This window comes from Rhinatrema bivittatum, chromosome 8, assembly GCF_901001135.1.
Source record: "Rhinatrema bivittatum chromosome 8, aRhiBiv1.1, whole genome shotgun sequence".
NCBI classification, from domain to species: Eukaryota; Metazoa; Chordata; class Amphibia; order Gymnophiona; family Rhinatrematidae; genus Rhinatrema; species Rhinatrema bivittatum.
In genome coordinates, this window is record NC_042622.1 from 125,610,183 (window position 1) to 125,631,185 (window position 21,003).

Below are 21,003 nucleotides of genomic sequence, written 5' to 3' on the forward strand. Positions count from 1 at the left end.
TGCTCCACAAAGGTTTTATCTAGAATGCATGATTATTATTCATTCTGCAAATAATTTTTGTTGTGGAAAGTGTTTTATGTCAAAGAAATGTTATCTGTACTGATTCCATCACTAGCAGAAATTTGATTGAAAAGTAATAACATGAAGGGATATCTCAGCTATAGAAATTGCACAGCTTTGTGATGCTTCCTATAAACAAACAGAAGACTAGTTGAGGGAGAAAAGAATTGAAACTTTAGAAAGGAAAGGTTGAGAAAGTTATTTAAGTACTCACCAAAACAATAAGCACAGGCTACTTTACATAAATATATACCATAAATAAAGTAAGGTAAGAGGTAATCTAAATACCAAACTATTTCATCCAACATCCTAGAAAATGGGTTTGAAATTGTATACCACTGGTACCCTACACTAACAAGACTAAAAAGAGATCTGTCCCAATTCATCTGACAGATACTGGAGGGAGTGCAATGATGAGGGAACCTTAGAGAACACATCCGCATAGTCAGCATACTGTGATGGTAATCCCATGGAGGTCAAGACTAGTGGAACAGGAGAGAGGGGTCGAACTTGAGGGAGACATGAGGTATGGCAGCGAGGACCCCACTTTGTTAGTTGCAGGGTTCCCCAGTCGAAACTGGGAGAATGAAGCTGCATCCAGGACAATCCCAGCATGATCGGGGGTGTACAGCCTTCTCAGTGATGAACAAGATAATCTCCTCTCCATTTAGAACATCGGTGCAAAGGCATAGTGGAACAGTCATCGAAGTGATCTGGCCTGGAATGGGTTCCCCATAGATGGACGAGATTATTAATGGTGTTGTGCCAGAGGTGTACCCTTTGGCTGAGGTGGGGTTGATGCTGCCCGTAAGAGGGATACTATGGGTCATCACCGTCAGCAGGTGGAGTGGGCTGAAGGATGGAGGCCGGCTGGTGCTTCACCAATACCAGCCCTCGTTCCCCGCAGGTTGAGCCTTTGGGTACCGGGGCCGGCTGGATTTAGGTAGGCCTCCATATGTTGTCATTGATGGAAGGACAGAAGGATTAGCCCAGAGGCAGCAACAGTGGATTGGAGGAGTCTGTACTGGACGAGGCAGAGTCCTGGAGACCCGGGTACCAATAGAACCAAAGTCAGACAGGGGGCACCAGAGCAAGAACAGGCCAAAGCCTGAATAGGCTAAGTCTAGGACGTACACTGAAGAGGCGTCGTAGAGCAAGCTGGAGTTAGGGCCGGTGGCAATCAAGAAGCGGTGGCAAGACAAGGCTGAGATCTGGATGAGGAGAGAGTTGGTAGCGTAGTCAGGCAATGCAGAGGTCCGGGCTTGGAAGAGTCAATAGAGTAGTCAGACAAAGCAGAGATCTGGGCTTCGAAAGAGTCAATAGCGTGGTCAGGCAATGCAGAGGTCTGGGCTTGGAGAGAGTCAATGGTGTAGTCAGGCAATGCAGAGGTCTGGGCTTGGAGAGAGTCAATGGCATAGTCAGGCAATGCAGAGGTCATGTCCGAGAAAGCAATCCGATGGAAGGTTAGGAGTCAGGAGCGCAGGAACAAAGGAGAACAGGAACTTGCGAGGATCAGGAACCAGGAAAGTAGGAGAATCACCAGGAGGCATTGAGTACATGACCAGAGTGGAGACCTGTTGTAAAGGCAATCATTGGAAGCCAAGCCCGTCCTTAAGTACCGGAGCTTCGGCGATGTCATTGTCCGGGGCCACGGCTAAGTTCCCGCCGCGGGCCCTTCATAAGAGTTAGTGATGCGCACACGCCTAAGGAGAGGCACAGTGCTAGAAGGCGGCATCTCTCCATGGGCTATGCGGAGAGGCCCTATACAGAGCACAGGAGTCTGTAGCTGAGTCTGAGGCACTGAGGATGGAGCTGGCGGCCTACCGCCGCCAGGGATGATGAACCAGGCACTGGATTCACCAGAGGTGAGGGGGCCGGGCTGTGGGTCTGCCGTGGCCGGCACGCGTAACAAATGGTGAGTCCCTGGGAACCGTCAGTAGCTTTAGGTGATCCACCGGGGCCTTCTTGATGAAATTCCCCCCGCACCGGAATCCACTAGTGCAAGGATGGAGAATATGTGATCTTTCGAGGTGATTTCCACAGGAAGAATAAGTTGGGGAGTGGGAATAGTAGACTCAGCAGTTTCCCTGTTTCACAGGACATTGTTTATTTATTTATTTATATATACCAACATTTGATCTCAATCGAGATATCACACTGGTTTACATTCAGGTACTGTCAGTATTTCCCTATCCCCAGAGGGCTTACAATCTAAGTTTTGTACCTGAGGCAATGGAGGGTAAAGTGACTTGCCCAAGGTCACAAGGAGCGAATGCAGGACTCAAACCCTGATCTCCTGGTTCATAGTCCACTGCTCTAACCACTAGGCTATTCCTTCTCCCTGTGCCAGAAGGTGCCCCTTCCCTGAGCAGTAAAAACAGAGACCCAGTGTACAGCAATGGTACTTCTCCTCCAATGTGATGTGGCTCCACCTGAGCTGCATGGATTCCTACGGATGGGCCGAAGTGGGCATTGTCACCAGAGCTGATCTACTGAGATGTGAGAACAATGGAGCTAATGGCACCTACCTGAGTGATTCTCACAGCTCCCGAGCCCGCTGTTGAAGGTGCTGGTCAATCCTCCTGGTCAGATCTATGAGGGTGTCTAGGGAGTCAGGCAGCTCTCTGGCAGCTAGCTCATCTTTGATTTGGGAGGACAATCCTTCCAAAATAATACTCCGAAGACTGTCCTCCCGCCAATTTAATTTCGTGGCCATAGTGTGGAACTAAATGGCGTAATCCATCAGGGGTCTTGAGCCCTCCCACAGTTGCAGCAGATCCAATCCTACAGTAGCCAGATGATCTGGCTCATCAAAACCTACTTAAAGGCCTTGACAAATTGTTATAGGTCCTGAAGTAATGCATCTCCACACTCCCATAGTGGGGAGGCCCAGGAAAAACGTTCCCGTCAAGAAGAGAGAGAATGAAGTTGGTTTTAATAGTGTCGATGGAAAACTGTGCAGGCTGGAGAGAGAAGTGCATAAAGCACTGATTTAAAAATCCAAGGCATTGTCTAGGATCCCCCACATTCCTGGGTGGTACCGGAAGACATACTGCTAGAGCAGCCACCATGGTTACAGGTGCTGCTGGAAGCCCAGTGCTTGTTAAAGCGGAGGTGGCGTCAAGACGGGCGCTTAGATATTCCATCAAGTTTTCCAGTGCCTCCAGGAATTGTTGTTGCTGCTGGATCTTCTGACCCAGGCCCAGGATGGCTTGGAGACCTGAGTAATCTGCCAGGTCCATGGCCTCAGCAAACTGTTGCAAGAGTAGACCCTTGGACCGAGACGAGGTTGACGCTACCTGCAGGGCTCTGCAGGTTCTCGTCATCGGCAGGTGGAACTGACCAGAGCGGAGACCCAACAGGACCTTCACCAATACCAGCCCTTGTTCCCTGCGGGTTGAGCCCTTGGGTGCCGGGTTTGGCTGGACATAGGCATGGGTCTCCGATGGCAAGGATTCCAATGAAGACTGAGGCTAGCTGAGAAGACTGAGGCTAGTTGAGATGATATCCACAGTAGTATGGCAGGTGCAAACAGAGTCAAGGCGTTCGAAGGGTCGAGGCAGGCAGCAATCAAGCAAAGTCCAGAAGACGTACCAGGAGACGAGGCAGATGGCGGTCAAGTGAAGTCCAGAAGAGGTCCGAGGTCAGCCGGGGTCAGTCCAACAGGAGACGAGGTCAAGAGCAAACTGAAGTCAAGGCCAAAAAAACAGTCCAGAGGGAAAACAAGACACTTGGAGTCAGGAACACGGAGTCAGGAACACGCAACCAGCTACTCCAAGGAGTTTGACCTGTTGCTGAGGCATCTAATGCAGGGCTGGATAGGCTTTATATAGTAAGGCCTAGGTGACATCATCAGTAGGCGCCGCAGGAGGTTTCCCGCTGCAGGCTCTTTAAATTGTGCGAGACGTGTGTGTGTGTGTGTGCCTAGGGATGCTCGCACAGCTGAGCAGCATTCTCAGCAATGGCACGGCCCATCATGCACTGCGGCCTGCCATGCCTGAAGGCTGGGGGTCATCACTGTGTCGGCAGTCTTCCCACCACCCTGAGTCCCTGGTAAGAGTGGCCGGCTGCGTGATAGGCCTGCGACCGGTCGAGCGCAACACTGCTCTATCTAGTCCCAAATAAAAAAGATATCATCGATGTATCTGGACCAAAGGTGCACATGTTGGAAAAAATGCAGAGGTATAAACTATTGTTTCTTCAAATCTGGTAATAAAAAGGTTAGCCACATCTGGTGCCATGGGCAAACCCATGGTAACTTCATGTATTAGATGGTAGAAATCTGTGCCAAATTGAAAAAATTTATTGCATAGGACCAAAACTCATCATAGTTTTAGTTTGAACAGGGTAACAGCATAGTCAAACCCACTAATATATCGAAGTTCATAAATGTAAATAGGTGTTTTTCCTAAATCTGTTTTAGTGGGCAGTGTGATAAACCAGCTTTGTGATGCAAATGTGATACCGGACAGCATCTGCTGACATGAAATGCTGTGTATTTTATGAAAACATTTTCACTATGAAAAAAGTGATTTAAAAAGTACATTTTCAGGCACTTTTTTAGCCAGCTGATGACCTTTAACCTGATACAAAGGATTCATTTCCTTAGATCTATAATCAGAGTAGTCTTGGTACATATACATGTTGAGGTCCATATTCAGAGATATTTAGCTGGACAACTAATTAGTAATTCAGCTAGAACAATATTTGGGCACTTATCTGGCTACATTTTAGTCTGATATCTTATTATCCGGCTAAAATGTAGCTGGATAACTTAGGAATATTCCGGGGAAGTTATGGGAGGAGTTATGTTAGCTGGAAAAGTTATCTAGCTAATTCTGATATTCAGAGTTAGCAAGAAAACTTATCCGCTAAGTCTGGTCTTGCCAGAAGCTGCCTAAAGTTTGAGATTAAAGTTATCCTGCTAATTTTAAGATAGCTATATTCAGTAGTGCAGCTGAACCACTGAATAAAGCTCAAAAGTTAGGTGGATAAGTTTATCTGATTAACTTTGCCTTCCAGACAGTGAGTGAATATATACCCCAATGCATCTAACTGTAATTACACAGAAAAATCCGTACACATGTATTGGGTGGGTGTGTTTGGTACTATATGTCCAATATAGGCATAAGGAAGTCATAGTCAAAAACCATATAGACGGATAACTCAGAAGTTATCTTCCTTAAAAGGGATGGACCTAGAAAACAACAAGGAAGATGATCTATCAAAGCCATGAGGTAAACAAAAAAAGGGTTGCCTTGTCATGCCGACGCTAAGTATAGCAGCGGCCCATTTTACTGCGACTAATCAGATGAGCGGTTTTATGTTATTGAGACACTTTAGTCAAAATGTTTACATTAAACTAAGGCGTATACTCTTTCCAAGTCGTCTTATATTCCTTGAATGATGTATCTGACAGGAGCTCATACACAGTAAAGATTTAGACCGGGATACCAGTAGATGGTTACCAATCAACAGGTTCTGCAAGATAGTGCTCACTTGATATAGTGCTCATACAGCCCCTGAAGCAGCCTATTTTATGTGGCGAAACTCGGCCAGAGTTGGGCTGTTATTGAGCAACTTGCTTTTATAATAATAAAGATTTTTTAAGGACTTGAGATCTATCCCCTTTTTTTGTTTAACTCAGAAGTTATCCATCTAAATGGCAAAATAGGCATATTCAGCCACTTATCCAGCTAAATTATAGCTGGATAACTACTATAATTTAGCCAGATAAAAAAGGGGTGATCCAGCAGCGTCCAGGGAGGGGTTGACATATCCAGCAACCCTGGCCAAATATCAGGTATATCCGGCTAGATTAGCTGGATATCTTTAGACCTTCTTCCAAGCAGATCTAAATATAGTTGCTTAGATTTTTTGAAGCTGGATAACTTTAAGCTGGTATATTCAGTGGTGTTTATGCGCTGAATATATGGGACAAGTTGTCTGGCTAATGTTAGCCAGATAATTTGTCCACTAAATGGCCTATTGATATTGGCCTCATGCATTTTTAGGTCTACGGCAATTTATTGTGCACCACGGATTTTCTGGCAAAAACACATGCATGACCACCGTAAGATATGATAACAAAATGCTAGGGCCACCAGTGATCAGCAGCCAAGCCTGCACTCTGGTAACTCACATGGCACATGAGAAGGAAGTCTAGAGTGAGCCTGTAACATTCCTGCAAGCAAAACCAGAGCACAAGGAATTGGAACAGGATGAGGCTATTTGAGAAAGAAAAAGCCAGGGGAAAATTGATTCTTCACTCTTTAACTATTGTCAGGTTCTGAGGTGGCCAGTCTAATGATCCTTCAACCTCCTTATTCAGGAAGTTTCTGACAGTGGAGCCCTACACAGGGATTCTGAGAGACAAAGAGATTTATCACCTCTCTGAATATCGCCAGAAGCCTGTAAGTGTGAATACTGCAGTTGGCAGCTAGATGAAGGAAAGAAGCTGGTGAAGAGGTAAGGGGGCGTAGGAAAGTGAAAGGAAAAAGTTTTGATTAGTGACAAGCACTTAAAGACAAATCGTCTGTTCTGTGTAATTTTGGATCCATCATGCTGTTCCAGAAGAGACTGGGGTTGTGTTTCTATGCAATGGAGATATTATTCACCAGAAGTCACAGGTCTATTTTAGCAGTGCTGGCAGTTACCACAGGGTATTTCCCTTGGGGAGCAGATAATGGTGGCATCATAGCAATGGCAAGGCACTGCTGTAGAGAAGCTCATGTCACTAGGGTCTTGTCAGCAACTGATACAAACAGGGCACCAGGGGGAGGAAACATTCACTACTGGCTGTTTAATTGCACAGAAGAGACCCTGCTCTGAAGAAGCTCGAGCTGCTAATGTCATAGGATGCAGTGTAAGGTAACATGCATGCAGGAAGACTTTTACAGCAAAAGTCAGCATGGAGGCAGTTATGGTGGGTAGTGTTATGACACTGCAGTGTGAAAATATGTGGCCGGGAGCAGTATTTAAACTTCCCAGAGGAAAGGAAAGGAATGTGGATTGCAAAAGAAGTCTCAGTAGGGGGAGGCGAAGTGGGAGCAAGTGTGATATACAGTAACTGGAAAGTTATAGTCAAGTAATAAAGATTGTCTGTAACATTTCATTGTATCACACTTTATTTTATTGATTTTAAAGCCAAACAAAATAGATACATTATGAACATACACTGTACCAGAAAAACAGACGTCAAAAACAAAGACGGTGATTGCACAAAGAACCAAAAAAAAAAAAAAATGATAGATCAGCCACAGCCCCTTCACAAAAGGAAAAAGAAAAAAATTGACCCCTTAGTTGTCCAATAAAAGGTTAAAGTAGTGATCAACAGGTCCCACATTTCAACCCATTTCGTTACTCTATTATATTTAACTAATACAAGTTTTTCATGTTTATAATATAAACAGACCGAAGACTACCAAAAGTGAAGATTTAGCCAAGTATTATTTTTCCAATTAGTCAAAACTGCTTACTTGCAATAATGAGTAGAAAATCTAATAGCTGTCTCTGACACATTCCAATTCCATTGCTATTGCAGGGCTGAGGATTTCAAAACAACAATGCTACAAGACAGTAGGCGATTATGCAGAGTGGTGGAAATTTTCCCCAAACATCTCCCCAAAAAGCATGAGTTGAAGAACAATACTATAACATGTGAGAATGTGTTGCATTATTCATACAACAAGATCAAGAAGAATGAGAAGATAATATACTTACTTTGTGTAAAAACATAGATTGAGTGATGCTAGAGGAAAGGGAAATTCCAGTGGTAGACTGCTAAAATTTCTCCCAGAAGAAACCACCAAAATCAGAAAGATCAGCTTCCTAAAGCTTCTCCAAACCAACACATCCAGGAAACTTCACATCATTAATATATTTCTATATGTTGGAAGCAACATGCCTGAGATATGTTAATTATAAAAATTAAAAAAAATGTCGAGAAAAGAATATACAGCTAGATTCAAAGTACTATTCTTGATACAATGCTGCAGCCTGCACAGTTTTCCAACGAAATAGTTGAGAGAGCTGCAAACAAAACTTAGAGACAAACACAGAGAAGGAGATAAACCTCCATCCATCACGACCTGATCCTGTTGTAACTGTGGACCCTTGGGCCAAGGTAGGATTGGCTCTACCTGCAGGGAGGAGCCTTGCAGATTCCTACCATGGGCAGGTGGACCCGGCGAAGCAGACACTCAGACCGATCAGGACCTTCACCTATACCAGCCCACGTTCCCCTCATGTTGAGCCTTTGGGTGTCGGGGCTGTCAGGACATAGATGGCAGGAGAGGTCTGTAGTAAGCTGGGTCATAGGAAGGTGGCAGTTACATGTATCTGGGAACCAGGCAATGGTCAGAAGCAGGCAGCAGTCAGTTGTATCTGAGGTCCAGGCAATAGTCAGAGGCAGGCAGCAGTCAGTTGTATCTGAGGTCCAGGCAATGGTTAGAGTAGGGCAGCAGTCAGTCGTATTTGAGGTCCAGGCTGAAGTCAAAACCGTATTTCCAGCCAAGGGTGGAGAAGAAGGACACATAGGCCGGCAGGCAGGCAAACAAGGACAAGAACAGGCAGGCAATGTAGATGGAGCAGTCATATCCAAGGTCCAAGCAATGGTCAGAGGCAGGCAGCGGTCAGTCATATCTGAGGTCCAGGCTGAAGTTAAGACCAGGTGTCTGTTCAAGGGAGGAGAAGAGGGACGGATAGGCAGGGCAGGCAGGCGAGGACAAGAACAGGCAGGCAACATAGATGGAGCAAACAGGGACAAAGACAGAAGACAAACTGAAGACAGCTGGACAAGGACTGGAGACAGGCTGGATGAAGACTGAAGACAAGGCTGGAACAAAGACTGAAGACAAGGCTAGAACCAAGAGAGGAATGCTGAAGCAACATATTCTATGAGAAGTAGCTGACCAATTGCTGAGGCAGTGAGGGAAGGAGAGAGTGAGCCCTTTATAGGGTTTGAATGATGTCATCATCCAGCACCGCTGGGCTCTTCCCTCAACGGGCCCTTTAAAAGGAAAGAGGTCTGGTGCGCACTGCCTAAGGAGGAGTGTGTCAAGATGGGGCTGGTGGCATCCTGCTGCGTGAGGAGACAGCGACATCTTTTCACGTCAGAGCTTGTTGGTCCACTGCGCAGAGCATCAACAGCATTTTGCTTCATCAGGAGCCAGAAGGAAAGGCCCAGCCGGAGAGGTGGGAGCAGCCTGCAGATCACCAAACGTAACAGATCCACTGTCCAAATACCAAATCATTGCCAGGTGGCCCAGTTCAAACATTTCTTGTCAATCTTAAAACTTGAGTTAAACCACAAAGATGTAAAGCTGAATGTTTCATACAGTGTGTGTACATTCTTAAGAAGTTTTTCAAATTCACCATAAGCCCAATGCATAGACTTATAGATAGTTAAATGGTTCAAGTGAAGGGGAAATGGTATATCAGGTAGAAGCTAGAGTGGGAAGAAAGACTTGTGCTTGTTACAGCATCAACCATGATGATTTATATGCCCAATGAATCTTATTGTAAATCCAGGCCAAACCTTGCTGTAAAATAAAAGCATGGTCATAACAGTAAAAATCAGGGAACTTCATCACACTTTTAACTCTATGAGCCCTTGATAGGGTTTGGCGTATGATGTCATCATCCAGCACCTGAGAAAGGAAGCAACAATGTCAATGATCATAGGACTCGCAGCTTCAGGATAATGCACATATAGAAGGACATCACCTGCATAAGCTTCAGGTACAAAACTTAGATTGTAAGCCCTCTGGGGATAGGGAAATACCGACAGTACCTGAATGTAAACCGGTGTGATATCTCAATTGAGATCGAATGTTGGTATATAAAAATAATAAATAAATAAAATAAATAAATAAGCTGATAGTTTACATTCACAACCATTACTGGGAATGCCTGTGACACTAGGATCTTGATGAAGTAGCAATAACAGTAGCTCTAAAGATAAATTAAAGAAGAAAGGAGATAAAGGGAAGCCTTGTCTGGCAACCCTCTGCAATGTAATCCAATCTGAGAACTTATCATTGATCATAATATAAGAACAAGGCTGGTCATATGCTGTAAAAGATATATATTATTAATAAAAGATTCCCCAAAACCAAACCGATGCAAGACATAAAATAAATAATCCCATTCAACATGATCAAAGGTTTTTTCCTCATCCAAAGAGACTGTTACCACACGTACTGGCAGATCATGGGCAACTGCAATTACATGTAAAAAAGTCAGGTATTATCCATAATAAAACATTATCTTGAAGCCAGATTGATTGGAGTGTATTAAACTTCTAATAATACACTCTAATCTAGAAGTAAGTAATTAAGCAAATATTTTATAATCCACTTTTAATAAAGAAATAGGCCTATAATTAGATACCAATAATGGATCCCAGTCTGGTTTGAGGAAGACCACAATCTTAGTATCATTCAAATGAGGTGAAGAAATACCAATAGTTTCAATGTCCCTAAAACAATTAACAATTTAGGTGCCAGTTTGTCAGAAAAGGTCTTGTAAGACTCAACTAAAAATCATCCAGAAAGGATATAGCCTTTTTAATTTCCTCAAGAGTTATAGCAGAGTCCAAAAAGGAGTTCTCTTCAGCTGTAATAGGATGATCAATTTTAAACAAAAAGATTAAGTTTAACTTAACTTTAATTATTCATCTAAATGTCTTTTGAATATCTAGCTCTAAGTAAAAAACAATTTTTTTTATCATTAGTTGAAATTAGTGTAGATACCCATCTATCATCAGAATCCTTAGCATGTTCCAGAATTTGGAGATCTAGATGCATATTAAATAAAATCACATCTCTTTTCTTTGCATGCTCTGGAGCAAAAAGCAACTCCTCAACCCAAACCATTTTAAGTTTAATCATTTCTATATGTGCCAAAAGTGTCTTCTACAGGAACATTATATCTGAAAGAAATAATTTGAGATAATTCTAAATATTATTTATTTATTAAAATTTCTATACCGGTATTTAGCATGGCCGTCATATCGGTTTACATCATACATATAACAAAATTAAAACATATACAAATATTATCACAGACAATAAAACAATATCACTAAAAATTTACCTTCTTATACATTTTTGTAATAAAAGTCCTAAACATACAAACACGAAATACATAACATTCAGCAGACATTCTTACTCATCATCTTTTCTGAGATGGATTCGTAATATTCAAGTACTGTCACCTTCATTGGATGCCTGGTGAAATAGCCAGGTTTTAACCATTTTTCTAAAAGTTGCTATATTTGTTTCCAATCGCATCTCCATTGGTAAACTGTTCCAGATTTTTGGGCCGGCCAGAGATAAAGCTTGTTCTCTTACTGCCGTTAGTTTTGCTGATACCATTGAGGGAATGGATAAAAGACCTTTATTGGCTGATCGTAAGTTTCTTTGAGGTGTATGTAGTTGTATTACGGCATTCAGCCATTCCACATTTTCCCTGTGTACTACTTTATGTAGGATGCATAACGTCTTAAATTGTGCCCGCTGTTCAATTGGGAGCCAATGAAGCTCCTTGAGTATAGGAGTGAAGTGTTATTTTCTGTCTGCACCTGTCAGCATTCGTGCAGCTGCGTTCTGCATTATTTGCAAAGGTCGGATTGTTGAGTATGGTAAGCCAAGCAGCAAAGCATTGCAGTAATCGATTGATGAAAAAATTAAGGCCTGAAGTACTGTTCTAAAGTCTTTTGACTTTAGTAGGGGTTTTAATCTTCTCAATATCAGCAGTTTATAATATCCTTCTTTCGTTTTGGTGGCTATGTGATTTTTGAAGGTCAGTTCTTGATCTAATTGAACACCAAGATTAAGACCATTCATATTTAACGATAGGACCCAAAGATAGGTAGAATTAGACATTGAAGAATCAGTATTTAAATTAAAAAGAAACAATTGAAAAGGTGGTCAGTATATAAAAACCATATAGGATGAAGCAGCTATGGGGAAAAACAATAGTTAGAAGTGTATCATTGTCCAGTAATAATAAACAAACAAACATTTGGGCTGGTTACATGATCCCAAATTTTGCACCAATGCCCTTAATTTGAAGGTGAAGATTCAGAAACAGCTTCCGGTGCTAAGCAGTGAATAAATACAAACTTCATATCTTCATGATGGACCGGAGCATTTTTTCTAGCAGTGGCAAGTATTGGTAATGCTTGGGGATAGTGCAAGAGTTTAAAAATTCCACATTTCTTTGCAATGTGGCCATGTTTAATGATGCAACCTGCAATTGAGTGATTGCAATGTCACATAAATCCACACAACAATCCAGGGCAATAACCTGAGATTGGAAAGTAGCCATGCTGTTAGAAAGATCAGTACGTTTAAGCTTGATAGTGCAAGTGGTCTCCATATTCATCCGCAGCATTTCTTACAATTGTTGTAGTTCTCCCATTATGCAGGCTGTTTGGGTGGTGACCTTGCCAGGTGGGTGCTTCTCTGGCATTGGAAAGTCGTGTTTGAAGAGCAACAGCTACTTCAGTCTTATTTGATTTCGGTCCTAACATTCTCCAGAGCAGATGAAACAAGTTTATATGTGAGGAGGAGCAGAGTTTGAATACTATACTCAATTTCTAAGAGAAATCATGCAGACATAAACTACTAGGCAGCCATCTCTTTTGTGGCTTGCAAGCACCCCAGTAAACATTTCATTGATGATTATTGGGTAGTAACATTGTATTTAACTGCCACAAGTTTTTCATATTTATAATATAAACAGTCCGAAGACCACCAAAAGTGAATATTGAGCCAAGTATTATTTTTTCAATAGGTCAAAACCACCTTGATTGTAATCATAGCACCTTCCTCTTTTGCTCTCATTGTACCCCCCTCCTGATTTTAAGTTTCCATTCCCCAGCATGACTGAATGTGTTGGAGTTGCCTTGTGTTTTCTTTTCTTCTGCTCTGTGGTTGGGTTTGTCCTGCCACACCTAATAATATCCATTTGTATATACAGATCCATGAATGTTGCTGCTAAAATTGCAGTTCTTCATGATTTAATTGGCAGAAAGGGAAACAGAACCTGATTCAGACAACCTAATTGATGGGAGTAGGGGCTATGTCTTAGAGATGTGCATTCATTTTAACCAAATTTGAAATTTTAATTATTTATTTATTTGGGCATTTTATATACCATCGTTCCAAATGAAGATCACAACAGTTTACAATATCAGCATTCATGTTCTTGGTCAACAATCATGTGCTGTGTGTTCACATTCACATTCTAGGGTAACAAATGAGGGCCAATGAATTGAGGGGCCCCTGAATTAAACTAATTCTATTTGTGTATTTGGTTAAAAGGCATATTCCTTTGGGCCTATGCTTAGACTTGAATCTGGGGCCTCAGAATCTGGGGTCTCACCTAAAGAATAGGCCAAGAACCAAAACAAGTGCTGTGGCTTAAACCTGAGCACAATGCCGGGACCTCAGCCAAGACCCAAGCAAAGGCCAAGACTCCCCCCGAAAGATTTTGCCTGGGTCGGGAAATTTCCTGATCCCCACTTAACTGATCAATTGGGAATACAACACCATGCCCAAGCCCAGGCTCGATGCCAGGACCCGGTCTGGAGACACACGTCCTGATGCCTGGGCCTTGGCCTAAACCAGAGCCCAGTCCCCAGCCTGACACCTGTATCTGATCCAAAGCCAAGGTCCCAGTACCTGGGCCTCGTCATAGGTCAGATCCTGGGCCCAGGCTAATGCCGTGGCCCTGCCCAGACTCCAGGTCCTGAATGCTGAGCCAAGGCCCATGCCATACAGTAAAATGGCACCCTTTACTGATGAGGATGTGCCAGAGTTAATTTACTCCAGCCCACCCCCAGCAGATGGCGTCATTTAAAGAACAAAGAAGATGTCTTCTATTGGGCTCTGATCTTCAGGCCTGGCCCTGACCCTGGGCAAAGCCCTGATGTTGTGCCAAGGGTTTGACTCTAGCCTAGGCTGAGGCTCAGGAGTCGGGACTGAGCCAAGGCCAAGGATCCACTTATCTAGCCTAGGCTCCACCATGGGATCTAGGCTGAGGCGTTGGACCAGGCCTCCAAGCCTAGGCCTTGAGTAGAGCCTAGGCCGAGATTGTGGTGACCTTCTGTGTCCTAAGCCTACACAGGGCTAAGGCTTTGGCCTGGGTTTAGGCCTTGTCAGCAGATTCCCACTGGGATCTTGGCCCCGGCATTTATCCGGATGGGAGGTATGGGTGATGAGGATGGGAGGACTTGGGAGGCCCTGTTTTCCTTTTTTTAAAATGTTTTATTTAAATGAAAGAAACACATTAAACATTAAGCAAAATGAAATTTGTGCAGGAAAAACCACTTGAAAATGAACCAAAAAATAAAATAAATGTATTACCCCTGCAAACCCCTAATATGGTTGTAATACAATTTCTGATAACAAAGCAATAGTGAAGTCCCCTTCCACATAGGAAATAGTAGAAGATATTCAGCTTCTATCTTAAAAACAAAGAAACAGTGAAATGATGGCAGAAAAGTACCAAATGATTTGCCCAGTCTGCCCAGCAAGTTTATACCAGTATCTGCTGCACTGTGCAGGTTACCCCCATGCTTATCAGTTTACCAGGCTATAAAAATCAGGGCCCTCTGATGCTGTTTGAAACCAATTTCCCTTAATCGTTACCATGAAAGCAGTGAGCAATGTTGGAGTTGTATCAAAAGTATCAGGCTTAATGATTACGGGTAGTAAAGGCTGCATTAGCTAGTTACCCCCATATTTATTTGTTTCCCAAACTATAAATTTTAGGGCCCTTGTTGGTTGCTATCTGAATCCAATTCCCCTTTTCTCACTGCTGTTGAAGCAGAGAGCAATGATGGAGTTGCATCAACAGTATCAAGGCTTAATTGTTAAGGGTAGCAATTGCCACACCAGCAAGTTACCCCCAGTTATTTATTTGAAAACATGTATACCACAATTCAAAATCCATAAGCGGTTTACAAAAAAAATTCATAAAAACAGAAATAGTAAACATAAATGAGATACATTTACAATAAATAAAATGCCTATGTCGAACTACTGCCTTCATAGTCATAATTAATCCATATTAGGTGTTAGCCTTAGGTTCTTACACAGTTACTCCCATGCACTCTTTTCTTTAATTCCAACATCTAGCCTTTAGAGATTCACAATGTTTATCCCATGCCACTTTGAATTCCTTGACTGTTTTCGTCTTCATCACCTCTTCCAGAAGGGCATTCCAAGCTCTCCCCACCCTCTGTGTGAAGAAATATTTCCTGACATTGGTTTTGAGTCGTCCTCCCTGGAGTTTCATTTCGAGACCCCTAGTTCTATTGAATTCTGTCCAATGGAAAAGGTTTGATGATTTGCATCATTAAAACCTTTCAGATATCTGAAAGTCTATATCATATCTTCCCTGCACCTCCTTTCTTCCAGTGTGTACATATTTAGATCCTTCAGCCTCTCCTCATAAGTCTTTCAATGCTGACCCCTCACCATTTTGGTCACTCTTCTTTGGATCGCCTCTTTCCTGACTTTATCCTTTTTGAAATACAGGCACCAATATTGTTGCAGATTTTAGTATCATCCGCAAATGGACAAACTTTACCTTCTATCTCTTCTTCCAGGTCGCTCACAAAGATATTGAACAGAATCAAGCCCAAAACCGATCTTGTGGCACTCCACTTAACACCGATCTTGTGGCACTCCACTTAACACCGTTCTTTCTTCAGAGTAGGTACCATTTACTAGAGATGTGAATCGTGTCCTCGATCGTCTTAACGATCGATTTCGGCTGGGAGGGGGAGGGAATCGTATTGTTGCCATTTGGGTGTTTGAAGTATCGTGAAAATCGTGAGCCGGCACACTAAAACCCCCTAAAACCCACCCCCGACCCTTTAAATTAAATCCCCCACCCTCCCGAACCCCCCCCAAATGCCTTAAATTACCTGGGGGTCCAGCGGCGGTCCGGAACGGCAGCGGTCCGGAACGGCCTCCTGCAATTGAATTGTGTTGTCTTCAGCCGGCGCCATTTTTCAAAATGGCGGCGCAAAATGGCGGCGGCCATAGACGAACACGATTCGACTGCAGGAGGTCGTTCCGGACCCCCGCTGGACTTTTGGCAAGTCTTGTGGGGGTCAGGAGGCCCCCCCAAGCTGGCCAAAAGACCCTGGGGGTCCAGTGGGGGTCCGGAAAACGATCTCCTGCCGCGAATCGTTTTCCGTACGGAAAATGGCGCCGGCAGGAGATCGACTGCAGGAGGTCGTTCATCAGATGGAGCCCAGCATGGAAAACGTCTCTTAAAATTTCTAGAATTTTGATTAGGCACACTGAGCATGCCCAGCATGCCACTATCCATGCGTCCATGCGGGGTCCCTCTTCAGTCTCTTCTTTTCCACAGAGCTATCGCCTCGCGGACGTGGAGCTCGCGCTTTTTTCTTTGGAAAACTGTTTTTTTGAGTCCATCTCTCATTCTTTTTCCCACATGGGTCCCTCGATCCTTTCCCGGCCCTAGATAGAAGCGTCAATATAAGTGCAACGTTCTTTGCGGTCGATTACTGATGGTGACATCTCCTGGTGGCCACCAGCCATCAACTGCTCGATGGTTGCTTTTTTTCCATGGTGTCCTCTGGTTTCCGCCACTGCCCCCAGTGCCCCTGACCATGTCCATCACAGACCCTCATGAGGTCTGCATTCTGTGTCTGAGGACCTCACATTATGTACGTGGCTGCTATTTTGTGCTCAAATGACATGCAAGGGTCACCGAGCACTCCTGGAGAAGATGGACAAGATTTTTGGGGTCAGGATGTCTGAACCCTCAACATCGGTGTTAGGGGCATCGATGACTCATGGTAAAGAGGACCCTGGAGGTACTGGCCCCATCTTGTTCTCTCTTCTGCCGATTTCCCAGCAGGAAGTAGGTGCTGGGGATTGGCCCCTGCTATCTCTTCAGTCTAGATTTGGATCGTCGCCATCATCCTCGGCACCGGGAAAGACTGGCTGTGCATTATGAGAAATCGAGGAAGCACCGTCATCGATCACCTTCCTCCCATGGCTCCAAGCTCAGTAAGGCATTGGCATCATCCACGATGCCACCAAAGTGGCCCTGTGCTGACGAAGCATCAATACCTGTTGAGGCCAAGGGTCTGAGGCAGTCCCCACTGATATTGGTGCCAGGCACCAGTTCCTCTCGGGGCTCTGAAGGGAACCAGGTTATGCCTCCTCCTCCTCAAGCTGTACTGTCATCAACAGCATTTAAGGAGACGTTGGAGTGCAGAGTGCATTGGCATTTGGGATGAGCCCTGCAGGGCATCGAGCTGCCAGCCTCCTCGGGACTTCTGCCATCACCGGAGCCTGCACCGTCCATGCTGGTGCCGTTGCTGAAGTACTTGGACCTGCTCCTCGGTGCACTGCCGACACAACCCATGCTGATGCCTCGAGAGCCCTTGCTACCGTGCGTGGCACTGTTGAGGCTGCGATCAGAGACTATCCCCATCGCAGATTCCTTTGAAGAGGATGGTACGTCCCTCCTGACCAGTTCTTTGGCTGCTGAGCCTTGAGTTACCAGGTTCTTCAACACTGTCAGTGCCAATAGTGCCCCTGGGGCCCATGGTCCTTCAGTGCCTGCTGTCTCTCGGTGCCCCCGGCGCCCCAGCCCAGGACTGTTCTTCATGCTCCCCCACTGGTGTCACCAGGGAACAAGGCCAATGCCCTTTACAACCCATGGGAATATGAGCCTTCAGTCTTTTCCTTTGAGGACTCTGAGGAACTACTTTCTGAGCCCTCCCCTCCAGAGAGGAGATGCCACTCCGCTCCAGAGGACCTGACATTCATAGGCTTTGTAGGAGCAATGGCAGAGTTGGTCCCCTTCCAGCTCCTTACTGAATAGGACTTGAAGCCCAAGATGCTGGATATCCTACAGTGTACCTAATACAACCATCTACCAAATTTGAGCGGCGCCATCTCCCCCACCAGTCTGTGAGGAGTCAGCCCTTAAGAAAGCGAAGAGATCTTGCACCCATTCCTCAGCTCCACCAGGCTGTGAGCACATGGCCCTAGATGCCCTGGGCTACAAGGTATTCCAGGGATCTAAGTTGGTGGCCCGCATGGCCTGCTATCAATATTCCAGGAACCAATATTCCAGGAACCTCTGGAAGCACGTTCAGGAATTGGTAGACCACCTCCCTCCACAATTCCAGGAAGACTTGCTGAAGATGGGCAGCAGGGATTGGAATGCAACAAGCATAAAGTTAGGTCTTAGATGATGACTTTGAGACAGCAGCAAGGGTAGCTGTGGCGGGCATTGGTGCTCGTCGTATGGCTTAGCTTCGGGCCTCCGATATCCGACCCAAAGTGCAAGACTGCATTGCTGACCTGCCTTGTACTAGTGAGAATCTCTTTGGCAACAAAATCAAGGAAGCAGTAGCACAAATCAAAGGTCATCACAAGACCCTGCAGCATTTCTCAGCCAGAACCTCGGACCCACAGTCCTTGGGCAAAAACATCCTCAACACAGGGGCCCCAATACTCTTTTTACTGGCCGAGGAAGTACTACCCTCCTGCAAGTAGGGCACGGTCTCAACAGGCCGGACTGAGTTCTCATCTAGGCAACAGCATGTCCCCAGAACTCAGCCAGCCTCGCTGCAGACTTCCGTTATGGGCTTTTGACTGGCTGTGAGATTGTCTAAGCCAATTACCAATCCAGCTGGTGACAGACCTTCCAGTCGGAGGTTGACTCACATCCTTTGTTGACCGTTGGATGGCAGTCACCTCAGGTCGGTGGGTCCTCTCCATCATCCGATGGGTACAGGTTAAATTTCCAAGAGGTTCCTCTGGACTCTCCCCCTTGCTCCTCTTGGGGGGGGGGGGGGGGCACAGCAGATCAGAAAATACTACTCAAGGAGCTCTCCACCCTCACAATAGCCAAGGCAGTTGAATCTGTTCATCCCAGTCAACAGGGAAGTGGCTTCTACTCCAGGTATTTCTTCATGCTAAAGAGGACAGGAGGCCTTCTCCTGAATTTGGACTTAAGGGCCTTGAACAAATTCATCATGAGGGAGAATTTCAAGATGGTCTTGCTGGGTGCCCTTATTCCTCTCCTGTGCCAGGGAGACTGGCTTTTCTCCCTCGATCTACGAGATGCCTATGCTCACATAGGGATTGCCCATGCCCACCGGAGGAACCTCTGGTTTGCAGTGGGTGAACACCATTTTCAATACAGGGTGCTGCCCTTCGGTCTGGCTTTGGCACCCCGCGTGTTCACAAACTACCTTGCACCAGTGGCTGCGTATCTGAGGAGGCGGAGAGTGCAGGTTTTTCCCTATCTCGACGACTGGCTCATCAAGGGCGTCTCCAGGCAGGAAGCACTACAGTCCTTGCAAGCCACCATTCGGATCATGGAGACATTGGGGTTTTGAATCAATTACCCCAAGTCCAGCTGTTCCTGTCCCCGCACCTGAACTTTATAGGTGCCAGGTTTGATATGACTCAGGTTTGGGCATTTTTGCTCAGGGATCAGGTAATCAGCTTGGCATCTTTGGCAGGAGTAATCTCGCAGAGTTGCCAGATTTCTGCACACAGCATGTTATCTTTGCTAGGACACATGGCTGCAACTGTCCATGTCACTCCCTTTGCTTGCTTTCACATGTGCACGGCATAGTGGACCCTACAGCCTCAGTGGCACCAGGCCACTCAGGACCTTGGGTGTGCATTTGAGTCACTCCACCACTTCAGGACTCTCTGTCGTGGTAGATGTCTCTTCCCAAACTAGAGGTGGGGGTCCCATTCCAGGCTTCTCCTACTCAAGGTGTACTCATCATGGATGCTCCCCACCTGGGTTGGGGGGCACATATGGGAGATCTTCGCACCCAGGGTCACTGTTGAGCTCAGGAGGAGGGATACCAGATCAACTTCCTGGAGCTACGGGCAGTAGATCCCGAAATGCCCAAAGGGCATTTCGGGATCTACTGGCCAGCAAAGTCATGCTCGTACAGACCGACAATCAGGTAACCATGTAGTACCTCAAGAAGCAGGAAGAGATGAGATTGTTCCTGCTTTGCCAGGAGGCAGTCCAGATCTGGTCATGGGCTCTGTCCCAGAACATCCTTCTCCGAGCCAGGTACCTGCCGGGAGAGATGAATGCACTGGTGGGCGACCTAAGTTGTTCCTTCCGACCTCACAAATGGTCACTGAAGCAGGAGGTAGAGGACCGGATCTTCCATCTTTGGGGAACTCCAGTCGTGGACCTCTTTGCTTCCCCTTACAACAAGAAAGTAGGCCAGTTCTGCTCCCTAGCCAGGGGGAATGGCAGAAAAGCATTGGATGCTTTTGCCCACCACTGGGGCAAGGGCTTCTTGTACGTCTATCTTCCACTTCCTCTGATGTCCAAGATGCTCCTAAAGTTCCAGCAATGATTCTTATTGCGCCTTTTTGGCGCCAGCAGTTCTGGATCCCATTCCTGCAGGATTTTTCCCTGCAGGAACCGATCCATCTGGGAATGTCCCCGGACCTCCTGATGCAAGATCAGGGGAGGCTGCACCATCCCAACCCCCAGACCTTGTCCCTCATGGCTTGGATGTTGAAAGTGTGACCTTGCAGCCCCTGAATCTCTCAGATGGAGTGTCCCGGGTCCTACTGGAATCCAGAAAGACTTCCACTAGGAAGTCTTATGGCCTGAAGTTGAGAGATTTTTGATGTGGTGTAACAACCAAGTGTTACACCACATGTTCTCATGTTCTCATGTTCCACCTCCAAGCTGTTACCTGCTGTACCTCTTGGACGCTGGCTTGAAAACTGTCTCTGTGGGAGTGCATCTCAGTATCTCAGTGCAATTGGAGCCTACCACCAAGGGGTGGACAGATCATCCATCTCAGAACAGCCTGTTGTGGGTCATTTCATGTGGGGTTTACTCCAGCTGAATCCTCCCCTCAGGCCCTGTGTAGTTTCCTGG

At 45.4% G+C, this 21,003-nt stretch overlaps 1 protein-coding gene across 3 annotated transcripts in view; it reads left to right on the forward strand.

Moving 5' to 3' along the window:
- Positions 1–21,003, forward strand: part of ASTN2 (astrotactin 2) — a 1,130,819-nt gene that overhangs the window by 286,867 nt on the left and 822,949 nt on the right. The gene's annotated exons all lie outside the window — the stretch shown is intronic.